At 39.0% G+C, this 16,263-nt stretch overlaps 1 long non-coding RNA gene across 1 annotated transcript in view; it reads right to left on the bottom strand.

Moving 5' to 3' along the window:
- LOC136882270 (uncharacterized) overlaps positions 1 to 14,513 on the bottom strand; it is a 40,027-nt gene extending 25,514 nt beyond the window's left edge. The window contains exons 1-3 of the long non-coding RNA XR_010861125.2: positions 14,386 to 14,513; positions 663 to 738; positions 436 to 509 (exon numbers count right to left, since the gene is read on the bottom strand). This is a non-coding gene — a long non-coding RNA (uncharacterized lncRNA). The remainder of the gene's footprint in view (positions 1 to 435; positions 510 to 662; positions 739 to 14,385) is intronic.
- Positions 14,514 to 16,263: the final 1,750 nt, after the last annotated feature.

Here is a 16,263-nt window from a genome sequence, read left to right as displayed (position 1 = left end):
CGAGCTGTCAGCGGAGAGATGGCGTGGAATGACATTAGTAGACGAATAAGTTTGAATGGCATTTATAAAAGTAGGAAAGATCACAATATGAAGATAAAGTTGGAATTCAAGAGGACAAACTGGGGCAAATATTCATTTATAGGAAGGGGAGTTAGGGATTGGAATAACTTACCAAGGGAGATGTTCAATAAATTTCCAATTTCTTTGAAATCATTTAGGAAAAGGTTAGGAAAGCAACAGATAGGGAATCTGCCACCTGGGCGACTGCCCTAAATGCAGATCAGTATTGATTGATTGATTGAATAACGACCGTTAATCAAGGGTCCCTTTGGAGTTGCTATACCGGTTTCGACTGTACTTCTATTTCTAGTAATGGCTTAAGTACCATCCTCTAATTTCTTAATGTTTAATAAAATACAATTTACAAGCACTCACCTAACAATTAAAACTTCACCAATCTGGAGGTTCCAAAGTCCATTCTGCTGGCAACTAAGAGAAGACTTGTTGACCTGTAATAAACCAAAAATAAAAAATCCTTGTAAGGGACTCTTATACCAAATATCAGATCCATTCTCTTTTATTCTAAGAATGTCTTAAGAACTGCCTACTACTGAAGGTTCTTAATGTTTTATAAAACAACTTATAATTTTGCAAGTACTCACCATAACATTAAAACTTCACACCAACCTGGAGGTTCCAAAGTCTATTCTGCAAGCAACTGAGAGAAGACTGGCTGACCTACAACAACGCAAAAAAAATATTAGTTATTAGATATCATAAATAATCCATGTATAGGGTGGAAAAAGTAAAACTGGCCCGAAAAATATTTACATTGGAAATGACATGGGATTGACCCTTGTTAATGAACATCATAGAAGATGCTGGAAATGGCCTCATCTGAAGAAATGAAAAACTGATGATCCAAAAGTCCCGACTCCGACTCCACTCACGTAGAAGCCATCGGCAAAACTCAACCCGCGAAATTTCGTCTGGATTTTCTAATGCATGCACAACAGTAAATTTGTAAGGATACAGATGCAAGTCCTTTTTGATAATATTTTGACACAACGATCTCTTAATTCCCACTCGCACAGATAAACGGCATTGAGATTTCGTCGGACTTCGTTCCAGGCTTTCCTTCACTCGAGCAATTTTTTTCTGGTGTTCGAACTCTTTTCGCATAAGTTTAGTTATGGTTTTTATTCACTATAGAGCCCGTTTCACGCCATTTTTCCACCATTACTTTTTGCATTGCAACTCTGCTGGAGGTTTTGCCAAAACACTTCCAGCCTTAAACTCTTCCGCAAACTGTTCTGCACAGGTTTTCCACGAATCGTCCTTCGTATAACACTCGATCAAGAACACATGCATTTTTATCAAGAGCACCATTTTGTGTTTCATTCAACTGGTCACTAAACATGCCTGCTCCTCTCACTGACTCACACGTAATGACACAGCGTCATACTCGCAAGAATAACAAAGTTTTATTATAATCCACCTGTTCAATACATTATAATGTTGTTACATTTAAAATATCTTCATTAATTAAAAAGTTATATGTGGAACATATTTTGCTCCCTTACAGAGCATCATCAGCCAAATCTGAATCTCGAAGAATGGTTATATTCATAAATAATGACTTAAGAACTATTAAACCATTTTGCACAAACTTAAATTTACTCTACTAGAATATCACAAAATACAGAATCTTTGGAGACATGCTTTAATAACATGGGCTTAATAGGAGAGATACATTAAAATTGTGGAAGAATGAGTTATTCTAAAATATTAAAACAAGTACCATGTCTAAAATCTTAGAAAGACGTGACATTCAATCTTAAGAGTTAAATTTGAACATTTCTTTGGATTGAGATCTGGTAAAAAAGTTTTATATCCCTTGAGGATAAGAGTCTATAAAGAATCAAAGATCTCATCAATTTGATAATTGAACTTGTGACAGGATGAATGTTGGTCTTCATGAAATTTAAATGCTTGTTGTCATTTGACCTCGGTGAATGCTGTTGAATAATATGCCCTTGTTGACGTCAGTGACTGTACGTTGAATAATGGAATTAATAAGGCATTTGTACGTTGAATATAATGGAATTAATAAGGCATTTTGTATGTTGAGTATAATGGAATTAATAAGGCATTTTTGTACATTGAAATAATGGAATTAATAAGGCATAAGGGGTAAGTGAAATTTCTAGAAGCACACTCTTAACTAGCAACACAACTTCCAATTACTTACAAGATTCCTTTTCTTGTTACAGACATATAAGATAAACTACTTAACAACTTTTAACTACGATCATCGATTTACGTCCCTTTCAATCATGCCTTATTAATTCCATTATTTCAACGTACAGTCACTGACGTCAACAAGAGCGTATTATTCAACACCATTCATCAAGGTCAAATGACAATAAGCATTTAAATTTCATGAAGACCAACATTCATCCTGTCACAAGTTCAATTATCAAATTGACGAGATCTTTGATTCTTTATAGACTCTTATCCTTAACGGTTATAAAACTTTTTCACCAGATCTCAATGCAAAGAAATGTTCAAATTTTGCTCTTAAGATTAAATTCCACGTCTTTCTAAGATTTTAGACATGGTACTTGTTTTAAATATTTTAGAACAACTCATTCTTCCACAATTTTAATGTATCTCTCCTATTAAGCCCTTGTTATTAAGGCATGTCTCCAAAGTTTCTGTATTTTATGATATTCTAGTAGTGTAAGTTTAAGTTTGTGCAAAATGGTTTAATAGTTCTTAAGTCATTATTTACGAACATGAAGATATTATAATGTATTGAACAGGTGGATTATAACAAAACTTTGTTATTGTAAATAACAGATTTCAATACCGATTAAAACGCATGTGCAGACATGTGACAGCAATCGAATGGTGCACTGAAATCAGTGTTTCCAGCATTTCCTATGATGGACAGTTCTATTCATTAACAAGGCTCAATTCTGCGTCAGTCTTAAAAGATAATATTTTCTGGACCAGTTTTATTTTGCTCACCCTGTACAAAACGTTTTACACTATTATCAGACATATGTTCTTTTATACATGACTAGCAAGATACCCGTGCTTCGCTACGGTATTATACTGAAATTTATAATTGAATGCTTATTGTTTTAGATATACAATCCGCCAAAATTCGCGATCTGACTCGTTTTCTGCGAGAATCCGCCAAAATTCGCGATCTGACTCGTTTTCTAATAGATTACGGAAAGTATCCTCCCATTTTTCAATCTTTCTTTCCAGCAATCGATTTCGTACTTCCCGGGCTAGTTCCAAGTATTCCACCCGGTCAGTTGGGTCCCTAAATCTTTGCCATCTTTCCCTATAAGCATTTTTATTATGGATCAAATCCTTCAGGAGATCAGGCGTGGTGTCGTCTTGGGTGCCTAGGCGGTACTGAACCCGCGGCCAGACTGCATTCTTAGTCATTACCCGTCCAGGGCCCGTTTCCAGCGCGGTCCGCACATTTGACGACGGTCCAGAACATTATTATTATTATTATTATTATTATGATTATAGATGTTCTGGACCCCACAGCAAGATGTAAGACCGCTACTTGGCGGTAAATTACATCTGCTGCCATTGTCATTCTTGACAATGTGACCAGCACCATTGTCGCGCGTAGGCAAGTGTGCGGGATTTCTGGCGATACGAATGACATACTTCTGTGCATTACTGGCCTTATTACAGAGGTGAACAATTTGACGGGCAATCTCATTCCTATTGTTTATTTCAAATGTGTTTAAATTTTTATTTATATGTCAGGAGAATCTACTGTAATCTAAGAACGTTCACCGAAGGAAAAGATGGCTGTTGAAAACGAACCCAGGAAAGATTTAAATGATCGGTTTATGATCAGAATAAGTACATCAAAAATCTACAGCCTGTTTGGAGTCATTCGACAGGGTCAGGAATGGAATGAATAAAGCCCCATCTAGCGGCGACAATAGGAATTGTGCCGGCTGCCGAAGCACACCTCTGGGGCAATGATCGTTGAATGACGAATGAAATGAAATATTGGACAGTGTTGCTGGAATGAATGATGACAGGGAAAACCGGAGTATCCGGAGAAAAACCTGTCCCGCCTCCGTTTTGTCCAGCACGAATGTCACATGAAGTGACCGGGATTTGAACCACGGAACCCAGCTGTGAGAGGCCGGCGCGCTGCTGCCTGAGCAACGGAGGCTCCTTATAAGTACATTATGAACAGTAAAATCATTGGTCTCACCTCCTTTTACACCCCACTGCCGTTAAGTTTATTTACCCCACCCCAAAAAGAAAAATTAAAAGAAGGCCTATTTCTTTAAAGGAGATTCCAAACATCAATGTTCACGTCTATTACCTTCACTTTTGAGATATAAGTATCCCCATAAAAATAATTAACTTTTTTTCGCTTTTTTTCACACTCCCCTCCCCCAAGTGAATATTCCGGCAAAAAAAAACTTGTTTCTTTAATAGTAACGGATCTTCTAAATACCAATTATTACGACTCTAACTTCTTCAGTTTTTGATGTATGTGTCCTCATGAAAGGAATTCAACTCCTTTTCACTCCCGCCCCCAAGATGGTTTCCCCCTCCCCCCGAAAACGCGTTTTTCTTTGTTTTCAAAGGAGGTCCAAATACCAATTTTCATGTCTGTATAGTTTTTATTAGATGTATGTATTCTCATACAATTAAGTCTATTAACTTTTCAATTCTTCCCCCCCCCCCCCCCCCTCATTGGATTTTCCAAGAATACGTGTTTCATTACTTTTAAAGCAGATTCCAAATATCAAATTTCTCGTCTGTAACATCTTCATTTTTGAGACATCAGTAGCGTAATTAAAAGAATTCAGCACCATTTTCAGTCACTTTTACTCCCCCCCCCCTCCACCCAAGTGGTATTTCCGAAAACTAAAAATACACGTTTCTTTATTCTTAATAGAGATAAAAAGTACCATTTTTCACTTCTGTAACATGTTAAGTTTTTTGAGATATACTGTAGAAATTCTCATTTTTGAATTTCACCCCTTTTTAGTTCCCCTTAAGTGGAGTATCCAAAAACAAATCACCTATGTTTCTTTACATTTACAGGAGATTCCAAATACCCATTTTTTACGTCTGTAACATTTTACGTTTCTCAGATATTCTGTAGATGTAGTCTTTAAAAACATTCACCCCAAAATGTCACTCCTGTTTAACCGCCAAAAACAAAAAAAATGTTTCTTTATTTTTAAAGGACATCCCATATACAAATTTTCAGTTCTGTAATATATTCAGTTTCTGAGATATATGTATCCTCATTAAAGGCATTCAACCCATTATTCGCCCTTTTACACCCCTTCTATTGGGATTTACGGAAAACAAAAAAAATACGTGTTCCTTTATTTTTAAAGGAGATTCTAAGTACCAATTTTTACATCTGTAAACTTTTAAAGTTTTAAAATGTAGACACACTCATTTTAAAAATTCACCCCCCTTTTCACCCCCCATTATTTGGATTTTTCAAAAACAAAAAAATACCTGTTTCTTTATTTTTAAAGTAGATCCTAAATACCAATTTTCAAGTCTGTAATATCTTCAGGTTCTGAAATATAAGTAGCCTCTTTAAAGGCATTCAACCAATTTATTCACCCTTTTCTACCCTTCCTATTGGGATTTTCCAGAAACAAAAAATACGTGTTTCTTTATTTTTAAAGGAGATTCTAAATACCAATTTTTACATCTATAAACTTTAAAACGTTTTGAGATATACATACACTCATTTTAAAAATTCACCCCCTTTTCACCCCCCCCCCCCCATTAATTGGATTTTCCAAAAACAAAAAATACGTGTTTCTTTATTTTTAAGGGAGACCCCAAACACCAATTTTCAGGTCTGTAATATCTTCAGTTATTGAGATATGAGTACCGGTATCCTGATTAAAGGCATTCAACCCCTTTTTCACCATTTTTCTCCCCTCCTATTGGGATTTTCTGAAAACAAAGAAATACATGTTTCCTTATTTTTAAAGAAGATTCTAAATACCAATTTTTACATCTGTAAACTTTTAAAGTTTTGAGATATAGATACACTCATTTTATAATTTCACCCCCCTTTTCACCCCCTTGGCGACGGAATATCCAAAAATCCTCTCTTAGCGAACATCTACATCTTAATATGAATATATTCCCAAAATTTCATTTCTTTATGTCCAGTAGTTTTGGCTTGGCGATGATGAATCAGTCAGTCAGTCAGTCAGGTCAAGTTATTTTATATATATAGATTTGGGCTTTTGGGGTTATGTCATGTCAACAAAACAAGGTGAAACTCAAAGTTTCGCAGAGACCTTTTCTCTGCGTCTTCAGAAGAAAATCACGACTGTTCTACTGAAGACATGGAGCAAAGTTCTCTGCAAAACGTAACGAGTTTCACCTTGTTTCTTGACACGGCATAAACCCAAAGGCCCAAATCATGTCTACAAGTACAGGCCGTAAAAGCATCAGTGTTAATATATTATTTTATTTCTAGGAATGTCTAAAGTACCACCCACTCTGAAAATTCTTAATATTTTCCATTTCTTCTTAAAGCCTAGCCTACATGCCATTCTTAGAACAATGAAGCTAGGACAACAACAGAGATATATGTGGCTTTAGAAAAATGATAGAAGAGATGTAGCATGCAAGACGGAACAATACAACTAGAATCTCAATCAAAATTTATTTTCTCAGTCGGGAATCTATATTTGATTTCACTGATTCAGAATATCAATTCAACAAGACTCTGTTTCATAGGAACACCTACAAAACCTGTAGAACGGTGAAGCCGATCAGGACCACAGCTGGTACGTAGATCTGTAACTAAAGCTTTTCAGTCTGCCGAGTGCTAATTATATCATCTATAACAATATAACATACCTGTAAAAAAAATTTAAAAAAAAAGAAAGAAAGCATTCCTGTATATATATAAAAAAAACACACCAGTGCTTATTTGTAGTAATCAAGATTACCAACCATCATCATCATTGAACCCTCCAGCATGCCAAGTAAGGTGGTGCTGAACGAGTCTTTGCCATCGTTGTCTGTCCAGAAATGCCTCCTCTCTTACCACTGACTCCTAATTCCCTCCACATCTCTTCCTAGGTCTTCCCACTGGTTTTCTTCTCTGAACCCTTCTTTCTAGGCATGCACCTTGTGTTTTTGTGCTACGCATTCGCTTTACATGTCCACCCTTAGCTTCTTTTCTATCGAGTCCACTTCCAGTTCCACTCTGAAGTCATCGTTCCTTGTGTGTACAGTAATTTGGAGGGTAGTTTGTCGGAACTTCATTTCACATGCTTGCAATTTACTAACTTCTCTCTCTTTCAGTGTACATGTTTCAAGACTTTATGTGAGCATGGGCACTAAGTATGACTTATAGAGTCATCTTGGCTCTCATGGGCACTTTGTTATCCCAAAGTAGATGTCTTACGAGGTTGTAGAAGTTGGAACTGCTAGACACTCTGTTTACTAAAAATGGCACTAGGAAAGTTTTACAATGAGTGAACGCTTTAGACTTTTTCAAAATAATTTCCACCACACTCAATACACTTCTCCATACGTCAAAAACAGTCACTGAACCAACTCTGTCACTTTTCTTCGGTTACATTTTCACTCTCTTGATCCCATGCTGCCAGAAGCTCCTCGTCGAATGCAAAATGCCGCCCTTTCAGCTTCATCTTCATTTCTGGGAAGAGTGCGAAGTCACATGGGGCAAGATCAGGACTGTAAGGAGGGTGATCAAGCACAGTCAACCCTGATCTGGCAAGAAAATCCATTGTTACATTAGCACTGAAGCATTGTCATGATGCAAGAGCCAAGTGTTGAGCCGTGGCCTTGGACGGAGCTGCTTGAGAGCCTAGATGACCTGAGGCAGACAAGTCTCACTGTACCACTTCGCAGTAACTGTCCTTTGTGTTTCTAGAACCCGAGTCAGCATGCCCCGTTTAGTGAAGAATACTGCAATCATCTTCTTCACCGACCTTGACTTTCACACAGTCACAGGAGTATCCTCATCTTCAAACAGCAACACCTTGTTCTGGGATTTTGTTGTGACATCATAATAATAAAGCCAAGTTTCGTCACCTGTAACGATGCTATTGACATTACGCGAAGTCCCATTTTCAAACTGTTTTAGCATTTTTTGGCACCATTTCACTCGATGTGCCCTTTGTTCCTCTGAAAGTGTATGGGGCACCCAAAGGGAACAAACCTTCCTAACATGGAGATGATCATGCAGAACTGAATGAATAGCTGGTGCAGGGATGTGGAGGGTCTCTTCAACCTGCTGATATGTCAACCGCCTCTCTTGCTGCAACATTTTCCTCACAGCTTCAATGTTTTCCTCAGTCACTGATTCAGACGGTCGCCCAGAACGAGGATCGTCTTCAACCCCAAAATTTCCCCTCTGGAATTCTTTGAACCAGCGGAAAATTGTTGTCCGATGTGGACAGTCATTCCCCAGCACAGGAGTAATTTCCTCCAGGCACTGGTCAACAGTTAATCCACGAGCAAAACTGTAGTGGATAACTGCACGATAATTCACCTTTAGACCATTCTGATATCTTAACTTGCTTTCATTCCCACTGCTTGGTAACAACTGGTGTGCAGGTCGCACCTGGCTGTCTTCTAGACCGGTTCTTACCCCTCTTTTCATCCCTCACCATAACAGGGGTGTCCAGCCAACCATTTTTGTGTATTGTATTTGTATTTTTCTATCTGCAGTGCAAAACCACCCACAATCTAATAGGTTGTAGTGTGCTTAGATCCTTTCCAACAGAACAAATATAACCTAGGCCACCATAGTCCAATGGTAGAGCAAGTGACACGAAATCGGGAGGTGGTTGGTTCGGATCCCACTGGTGTCCGGTTGGCCATTTTTGTTCTGTACTTAACATCTCTTCACCACGTACTATATGTATGTAACACGGCCTAATAGGTTGAAAGTTAATTTAGATCTATAGTGTTGTTGATAGGATACCTGCAGCACTTTCTACATTTACATTTGTGTAGGTACTAGACACGATATTCCGCGTAGCACTTCCATTGCACCTATCATGATAGAAACAACTTCTTAAAATAATTAATACAATACCGGTAGCTGTGAAGCTGTGCCTTGGGGAAGAGTTCACAATTATAACTGCTTATGCTCCACAAGTTGGTTGTGAAGAGGAAGAAAAGGATGATTTCTGGAGAGACCTGGAAGAAGAACTTTCCAGCATACCAGCAAATGAAAAAGTATTCTTAGGTGGAGATCTGAATGGTCACGTTGGAACCAGTATGGAAGGAGAAACATTGAGAAGAGTGCATGGAGGTTGGGGATTTGATACAAGAAATGAAGAGGGTGAGAGAGTGATAAATTTTGCCTTGGCTTCAGATCTGGCGATTTGTAACACCTTCTTCCAGAAAAGCGAGAGGCATCTATGGACATACAAAAGTGGAGGACGGGAAAGCCGAATAGATTTCCTCTTGTGTAGAAGAATGCATCTGAAGGAGGTAAAGGACTGCAAAGTCATACTAGGGGAAGACGTAGCTCCACAACACAGAGTGCTAGTGCTTGATTATGTATGCACAGGGATGAAGAAGAGAGCAGTAAGGAAAATGACTCCAAGAATCAAATGGTGGAGGTTAGAAGATCCAATTTTGAGAAGTGAATTCAAGGAAAAGGTGATCCAAGAAGCACAGTTAGTAGAAGGTGTTCAGAAATGGTGGACAGTAAACGCTGAAGCTATCAGGAAAGTTGGTATGGAAGTTCTCGGTATGACATCTGGTAAAGGCGCTCCACTTGATAAAGAAACATGGTGGTGGAATGATGAGGTCCAGAATGCGATCAAGATGAAAAAACAAGCCAAGAAAGCCTGGGAAGAATCTGGAATAGCCGAAGATAGAGAACACTACAGACAAGCTAATAAAGCTGCGAAAAGAGCTGTTGGAAGAGCAAAGGCATTGGCATGGAATGAAGTCTACGAAAATTTAGGGACCAAAGAGGGCGAGGCAAAGCTCTTCAGAATTGCTAAGGCACAGGATGTAGCATCAAAAGATCTAACACACATCAAGCAAATGAAGAATGAACAAGGAATGGTAATTCAAGATGAGAACCTAATTAAGAAGAGATGGGAGGAGTATTTTAAAAAGCTTCTTAATGAGGAGAATGAACGGCTTGTGTTTGAAGATGGCATTCCAAATTATAATGTAACCACTGACATATGCAGGATAGAGGTTGAAACTGCTATGAAGAAAATGAAAAGTGGAAAAGCAACGGGCCCCGATGAAATCCCTGTAGAGGTCTGGAAATGCCTGGGAGAAGAGGGAATAAATATGTTGTTAAACCTATTCCAACAAATATTCCAACAGGAAATAATGCCCAATGAGTGGCGGAAGAGTACCATAATCCCCATTTTTAAAGAAAAGGGGGACATTCAGGATTGTGCAAATTACAGAGGAATAAAACTCATGTCGCACACTATGAAAATCTGGGAAAAAGTCATTGAAAGTAGGCTTAGGCAGGAGACAATAATAGCAGAAGAACAATTTGGATTTATGCCAGGGAAAGGAACCATAGATGCCATTTTTTTCTCTAAGACAGCTCATGGAAAGACACAGAGAAAAGAGGAAAGAATTACATATGGTGTTTATTGATTTAGAGAAGGCTTATGATCGTGTGCCCCGCCAAGAAGTATGGAGATGCATGAGATCCAAGGGAGTACCAGAGAAGTATGTGCGCATCATTCAGGACATGTATCATGGGTCAAAGACGCAAGTTAGAAGCAGTGTAGGGCTAACGGAAACCATTCCAGTTGAAGTTGGTCTCCATCAAGGATCTGCGCTGAGTCCTTATATCTTTAATCTGATAATGGATGTTCTCTCTGAAAGTCTTAGAGATCCAGCTCCTTGGTGCATGCTATTTGCAGATGACATCGTACTATGCAGCACTAATAGAGAACAACTTGAACTTAAACTAGAACACTGGAAAAAAGCACTGGAGGATAGAGGTCTTAAAATCAGCCGGAATAAGACAGAATACTTGTGCCTCGGTGGAAAGGGAAATTATAGTGTGAAAATGGATGGAAATAAACTCCTCGCAAGTAATTGTTTCAAGTACCTTGGATCAACTGTATCTGATGATGGCAATCTAGATCTGGAAATTACACACCGAATTCAGGCTGCCTGGTTAAATTGGAAAAGGCTGTCTGGTGTCCTCTGCGACAGGAGACTAAATGTCCAAGTGAAAGGGAGTGTCTACAAAAGTGCGGTGAGACCTGCCATGATATACGGTGCAGAAACTTGGCCAATAGTACAATCGCAAAATAAGCGGTTGGATGTAGCCGAAATGAAAATGCTACGATGGATGTGTGGTGTTACTAGGAAAGACCATATCAAGAACAGCTTCATACGAGGCAGTGTTAAGGTTACTCAAGCATCACAGAAAGTTCAAGAAAGGCGGTTGCTCTGGTATGGTCACATTAAGCGCAGGGATGAGAACTATGTAGCAAGAAGAGTGCTTGACTTGGAGGTGAAGGGCAGGAGGGAGAGAGGCAGACCTAGAAGAAGATGGATGGACTGTGTGCGAGAAGACTTCGCAGAAAAGCAGTTAAATGAAAACACCATTTGGGACCGAGGAAAATGGAAAAGACTTGTCAAAAACGTCGACCCCGCATGAGCGGGAAAAGACGAAGAAGAAGAAGAAGAAGAATACCGGTAGCATTGTCCAGCTCCCTGGCTGAATGGTCAGCGTACTGGCCTTCAATTCAGAGGGCTCTGGGTTCAAAATCCGTCCAGAGATTTTAACTGCGCATGGTTAAGTCAGTTACTTAAGTAAATTAATTCAAGTAAATCAAGGAAAGATGCCAACATTTCCATTCATGGTGTGGCACTCAAACGGGTGTATGTTGGGTATTCAGCCCGAAGGCTGGTTTGATCCTCTGCAGCTTCGCCAACAGCTATCAGAAATAGCCTAGGTGTCACTGAAGAGGCGTACTAGGGAAATGAGGAGTAAGGTAGTTTCCCGTTGCTTTCCTCACCGAGCCGGCCGGTGCTATTACATATCAGTCTGCCAAGCCCACTGAAATGCATGCACCAACCAACCCTACGAGCGATATTTTCACACCATTCATAACAGGGACTGGCTGCATAAGGAATGGTATTACTAGCATCACTCATACCTCAGTCACTTTCATATTGTCAAAGCCAAGGATGAGACTGAGACAGGTCAATGAAAGTAACAAATTTGATATAGCCCATACCAGGAGACATAGTGCACTGTAAACACTACAACTCGCCAGCAAGGGCGGTATCTTCCTTTAAATACTTGGGCAGTATAATATCTGAGGATGGCTACTGTCACCAAGATGTCAAGGTGCGGCACCAACAGTGCCTTGAGCCTAGAACTGAGGAAGCGATTTATTAAAATATTTGTTTGGTCAGTGTGGTTATAGTGTGGAGAAACGTAGACGCTGAATGCCAGCTTGACTAGTCGTATTCGGGCATTTGAAATGTAGTGTTGGAGATGCCTGCTAAAGGTCCCTTGGACAGATCGAATCACAAATGCGGAGGTACTCGATCGAGTTTGTGAAAGAAGAGTACTCCTTGGGCAACTTTGTGAAAGATGACTGGCCTGGATTGAGCACACGCTGCGATATGGAGGCTTATTAAAAGACATAACAGAAGGAAGACTGAAGGGCAGGAAACACAGAGGAAGACCACAGCACACTTTCAATGACCAATCAAAGCAAGAAGTGGAAGTTCTCACTTTTGTGCAATTAAAAGAGAAGGCCCACTGCCATGAAAACGGGAGAATTCTTATTAGAGTAGCAAACCAGCGATGTCACTTATACACTATGAATGAACAGTTAATTCCTATGGCTTTGGGACTGGTTGTTTATGTTTGGCTCAACACTGTCCTCTTCATATTCACTCCACAGAAACATATAACAGTGATTACTATTCGCACACCTTTTAGTGATAGATTTTTGTCCGGGACTGAGGAGTAAGGAGGAAGCTCTCCCAGTTCTGGTAATACTGTATGGAAATGAAATCTGAATTGAATCAATAATATGATTGATCGATATGAATTTTCTAAACCTTTATTATCTTAAGCAAACAACTGTGTCACACACACATTATATAACATTTCTCGACGCGAATCTTGTTCCTAGCATGAATTGTATAGTTTGGCTTTGCTGTGTAAACAACAACAGTACTAGTACGTAAAGTGTATGCCAGATGTCGCACAGCGATGCATAAGTGATTCATAGTTTGTGTTTCAAAGTTTGCCAATACTAATCTCGAAGATAACCGAGGTCGACCGATTCAGCACTAGGGTGTCCATCTATCACTAAAAGGTGCGCGAATAGTACATTCCTCAACATAGGGTTGGTGTCAGGAAGGTGGGCATCTGTCTGTAAAACCGAGCCACATCCACATCTGTGACAATTCGCACCCGTGATCCCACCAGTGTGGGAAAAGCAGAATAATAAGAATAATACTGGTAGCATGACATGGCAGAAATAGATATCAAGGAGGAGGATATAAAAGAAAGGACATCATTTAGGAAGAAGACTGCAGGAATAAGGGATGCTTCTGAAGAGCAACATGCGAAACCACGGAACATCTCGGTGGAAGAGCGAGCAAGAAGAAGTCAAAGACTCAAGAATCTTCGGTGAAAGTGTAAAGAGAAAGGTATCAGTCTGCGTGACAGGAGGAGGATTGTGTAAACGTGGCCCACAGGTGGCCGTATCGATAAACAATAATAATAATACTGGTAGCATTGTAAATTTAGTGAAAGAAAATATGAGGTATGTTGGATCTCTAACCTAACTTCCGCCCACCGGGTACCAAAAGTTTTATCGAATTATATGCATGCATTCACTTTGTAAGCTCTTAATCTGTTCAAACTTGTCACAAACATTTACTTAACTCTAATTGCTGTTATCATTATTTCTACTACAGAAGCTTCATGAAAATGATCAAACAAAAGGTCCAAGTCTACATATTGTAAATTGAAATTCTATATGTCACTGGGCTACCAAAAAGGAATCCTTGTGGAATGCTCCCACACGTTGGACTGAACAAATGTTTGTTGTTGTTGTTGGTGGTGGTGGTGATTATTGTTTTAAAAGGAAGTACAACTAGGCAACCATCCTCTACATAACACTAATCATAGAAAAGAATGGAAGGGATCTGACACTTCGAAAAATGAAGGTATCAGCCAAAGGAAGACAAGGGCCACGAAGGGCGTGAAAATGAAAAACTCCCAAGACCTCGTGTGTTGCAATACCGTCGGGGTCGAAAAAGAATGTAAAGAAGTACGGGACTGGAAAAAAAAAAAAAAAAATTGTATTGAAAATTACTCACATGTGTTCAGCACACCATTTTAAAGATTTTTAGGTCCCGAAATGTAGCATTTTTGGTGAATTTGTGGGCAATATTGGTAATAATTACTGATATGAAGTAGAATGATATATTTATGACAGCCATCTTTGTTTCCAGTGGTGTTGTGTTGTTGTTGTTGTTGTTGTTGGAGAGGTTATAGGCTCTATTATTTCACCCAGCCACAACACTTGTCTTGTCTTGCGGATATTTATTTGGGATTCAAAAATTTCTTTCCCAGTCACAAGATCATTAATATATTACACTTATATCACCAAAAGCACACGATTACATCACTAATGCCCAATTTTAGCATGATCACACGTAGATAGATGCACTTAAAGAAGAAAAATTATATCGGGTATGAGGAGGTTCATGGAGGTATTACATTCGGTACTGAGCAGGGACACAAAGAATTTAATAAGCTGGAATAGGAGTAACGTGTTACACTGTACAAGATCGGAAAGTATTAAAAACCTTGAGACAGTATCTACTCACCATGGACATTTAGAAGTGCCACCTCACAAACATGTCGGAACAAAACAACTGAAAAACTAAATCATAATTACAATTTGATGTGAGTGTTATCAAGGTACTCGTTTAAAATAGTAATGATCGTAGGCGAAGGTTGGTGCAACAAAACTGAAAGTCGTGTAGGGAAAGATACTTGGACTTTGAGTAATTTCTGCATTAAAATGGTCTGGTGATGTGCATATTGGGGGCAATGAAAAAACAGGTGGTCACTATCGCCCTCAGATTCTCCACAGGAACAAGTTGGGTCGTTCGTAATGTGAAATCGAGTTAAATATACTGGGGTTAAGGCATGATTAAAACGTAGTCGGATAATATTGGTAATGTGACGTCGTGTATACGTACCATTTGCAAACCACGGCAGAGTGGGAATACTCGGTTGAATATGATAGTAATGTTGGCCTTTCGTACGAGCAGATAATCGCCATTGTGTGCACCATGTGTGTTGAGCTGCAGTTTTGATATGTGGAAAGAAGTCGGGAATCGGAATTTTGATTTGTAATATATTCGCGGTATCTACACTGGCGTCTTTCGCTGCTATATCGGCCATATCGTTGCTTACGTGCCGATTATGCCCTTTAATCCATATTAGCGTTATAACAAAACCGGATGTTTCAAGTCGAAATAGAAGAGACTTGACTTCGTAGACATATGTATTTGTATGAGGGGCGAGTGAATGCAGAGCTTGTAAAACACTTTGAGAATCGCTGAATATATTTATTTTTTCGGATTGCAACTGTTGAACATATACGAGGGCTTGGTATATGGCATATAATTCTGCTGTAAAAATAGTTAAATTATTAGGTAACGGATATTTAAAGCTAATGAGTAGTTGTGGATCGTAAAATGCTGCTCCGACTCCAGTATTTGATTTTGACCCATCGGTAAATAGGTGGTAATCTGGTGTAGTTATGGGACTTTTAAATTTCTTATGAGCATATAATGTGGGATAAGGTGCAGACATTGATTGGTTTGATGCATCAGAAGGGGCAATGATAATAGAAGGACGGAATGTTTGAATATCATAGTGGTATGAATACGTATTAACACGTGGTGTACGAAATATAGTCTCAGTAAGATGGTGGATTTCAGCATAAGCCATATATATGGCGGGATACCGATGATTGGGAGGAGGACGCTGTTGATAATATTCATATAATAATTGTAATTTAGGGACAATAAGGGAGTTCGTTCTACTAATATGTTTAAGTAGGAATTTTTGGAAAAGTTTTATCCTGCGAATGTACAGTGGTTCTTCCGTAGTTTCTACTAATAAAGCATTAGTTGGTGTTGTGCGGAGGGCACCCACACTGATACGTAGTGCTGAAAATT

The sequence above is a fragment of the Anabrus simplex genome, chromosome 10 (genome assembly GCF_040414725.1).
Source record: "Anabrus simplex isolate iqAnaSimp1 chromosome 10, ASM4041472v1, whole genome shotgun sequence".
Classification (NCBI taxonomy): Eukaryota; Metazoa; Arthropoda; class Insecta; order Orthoptera; family Tettigoniidae; genus Anabrus; species Anabrus simplex.
Note: the sequence above shows the minus strand (reverse complement) of the source record. Positions and strands in the feature narration are given on the sequence as shown.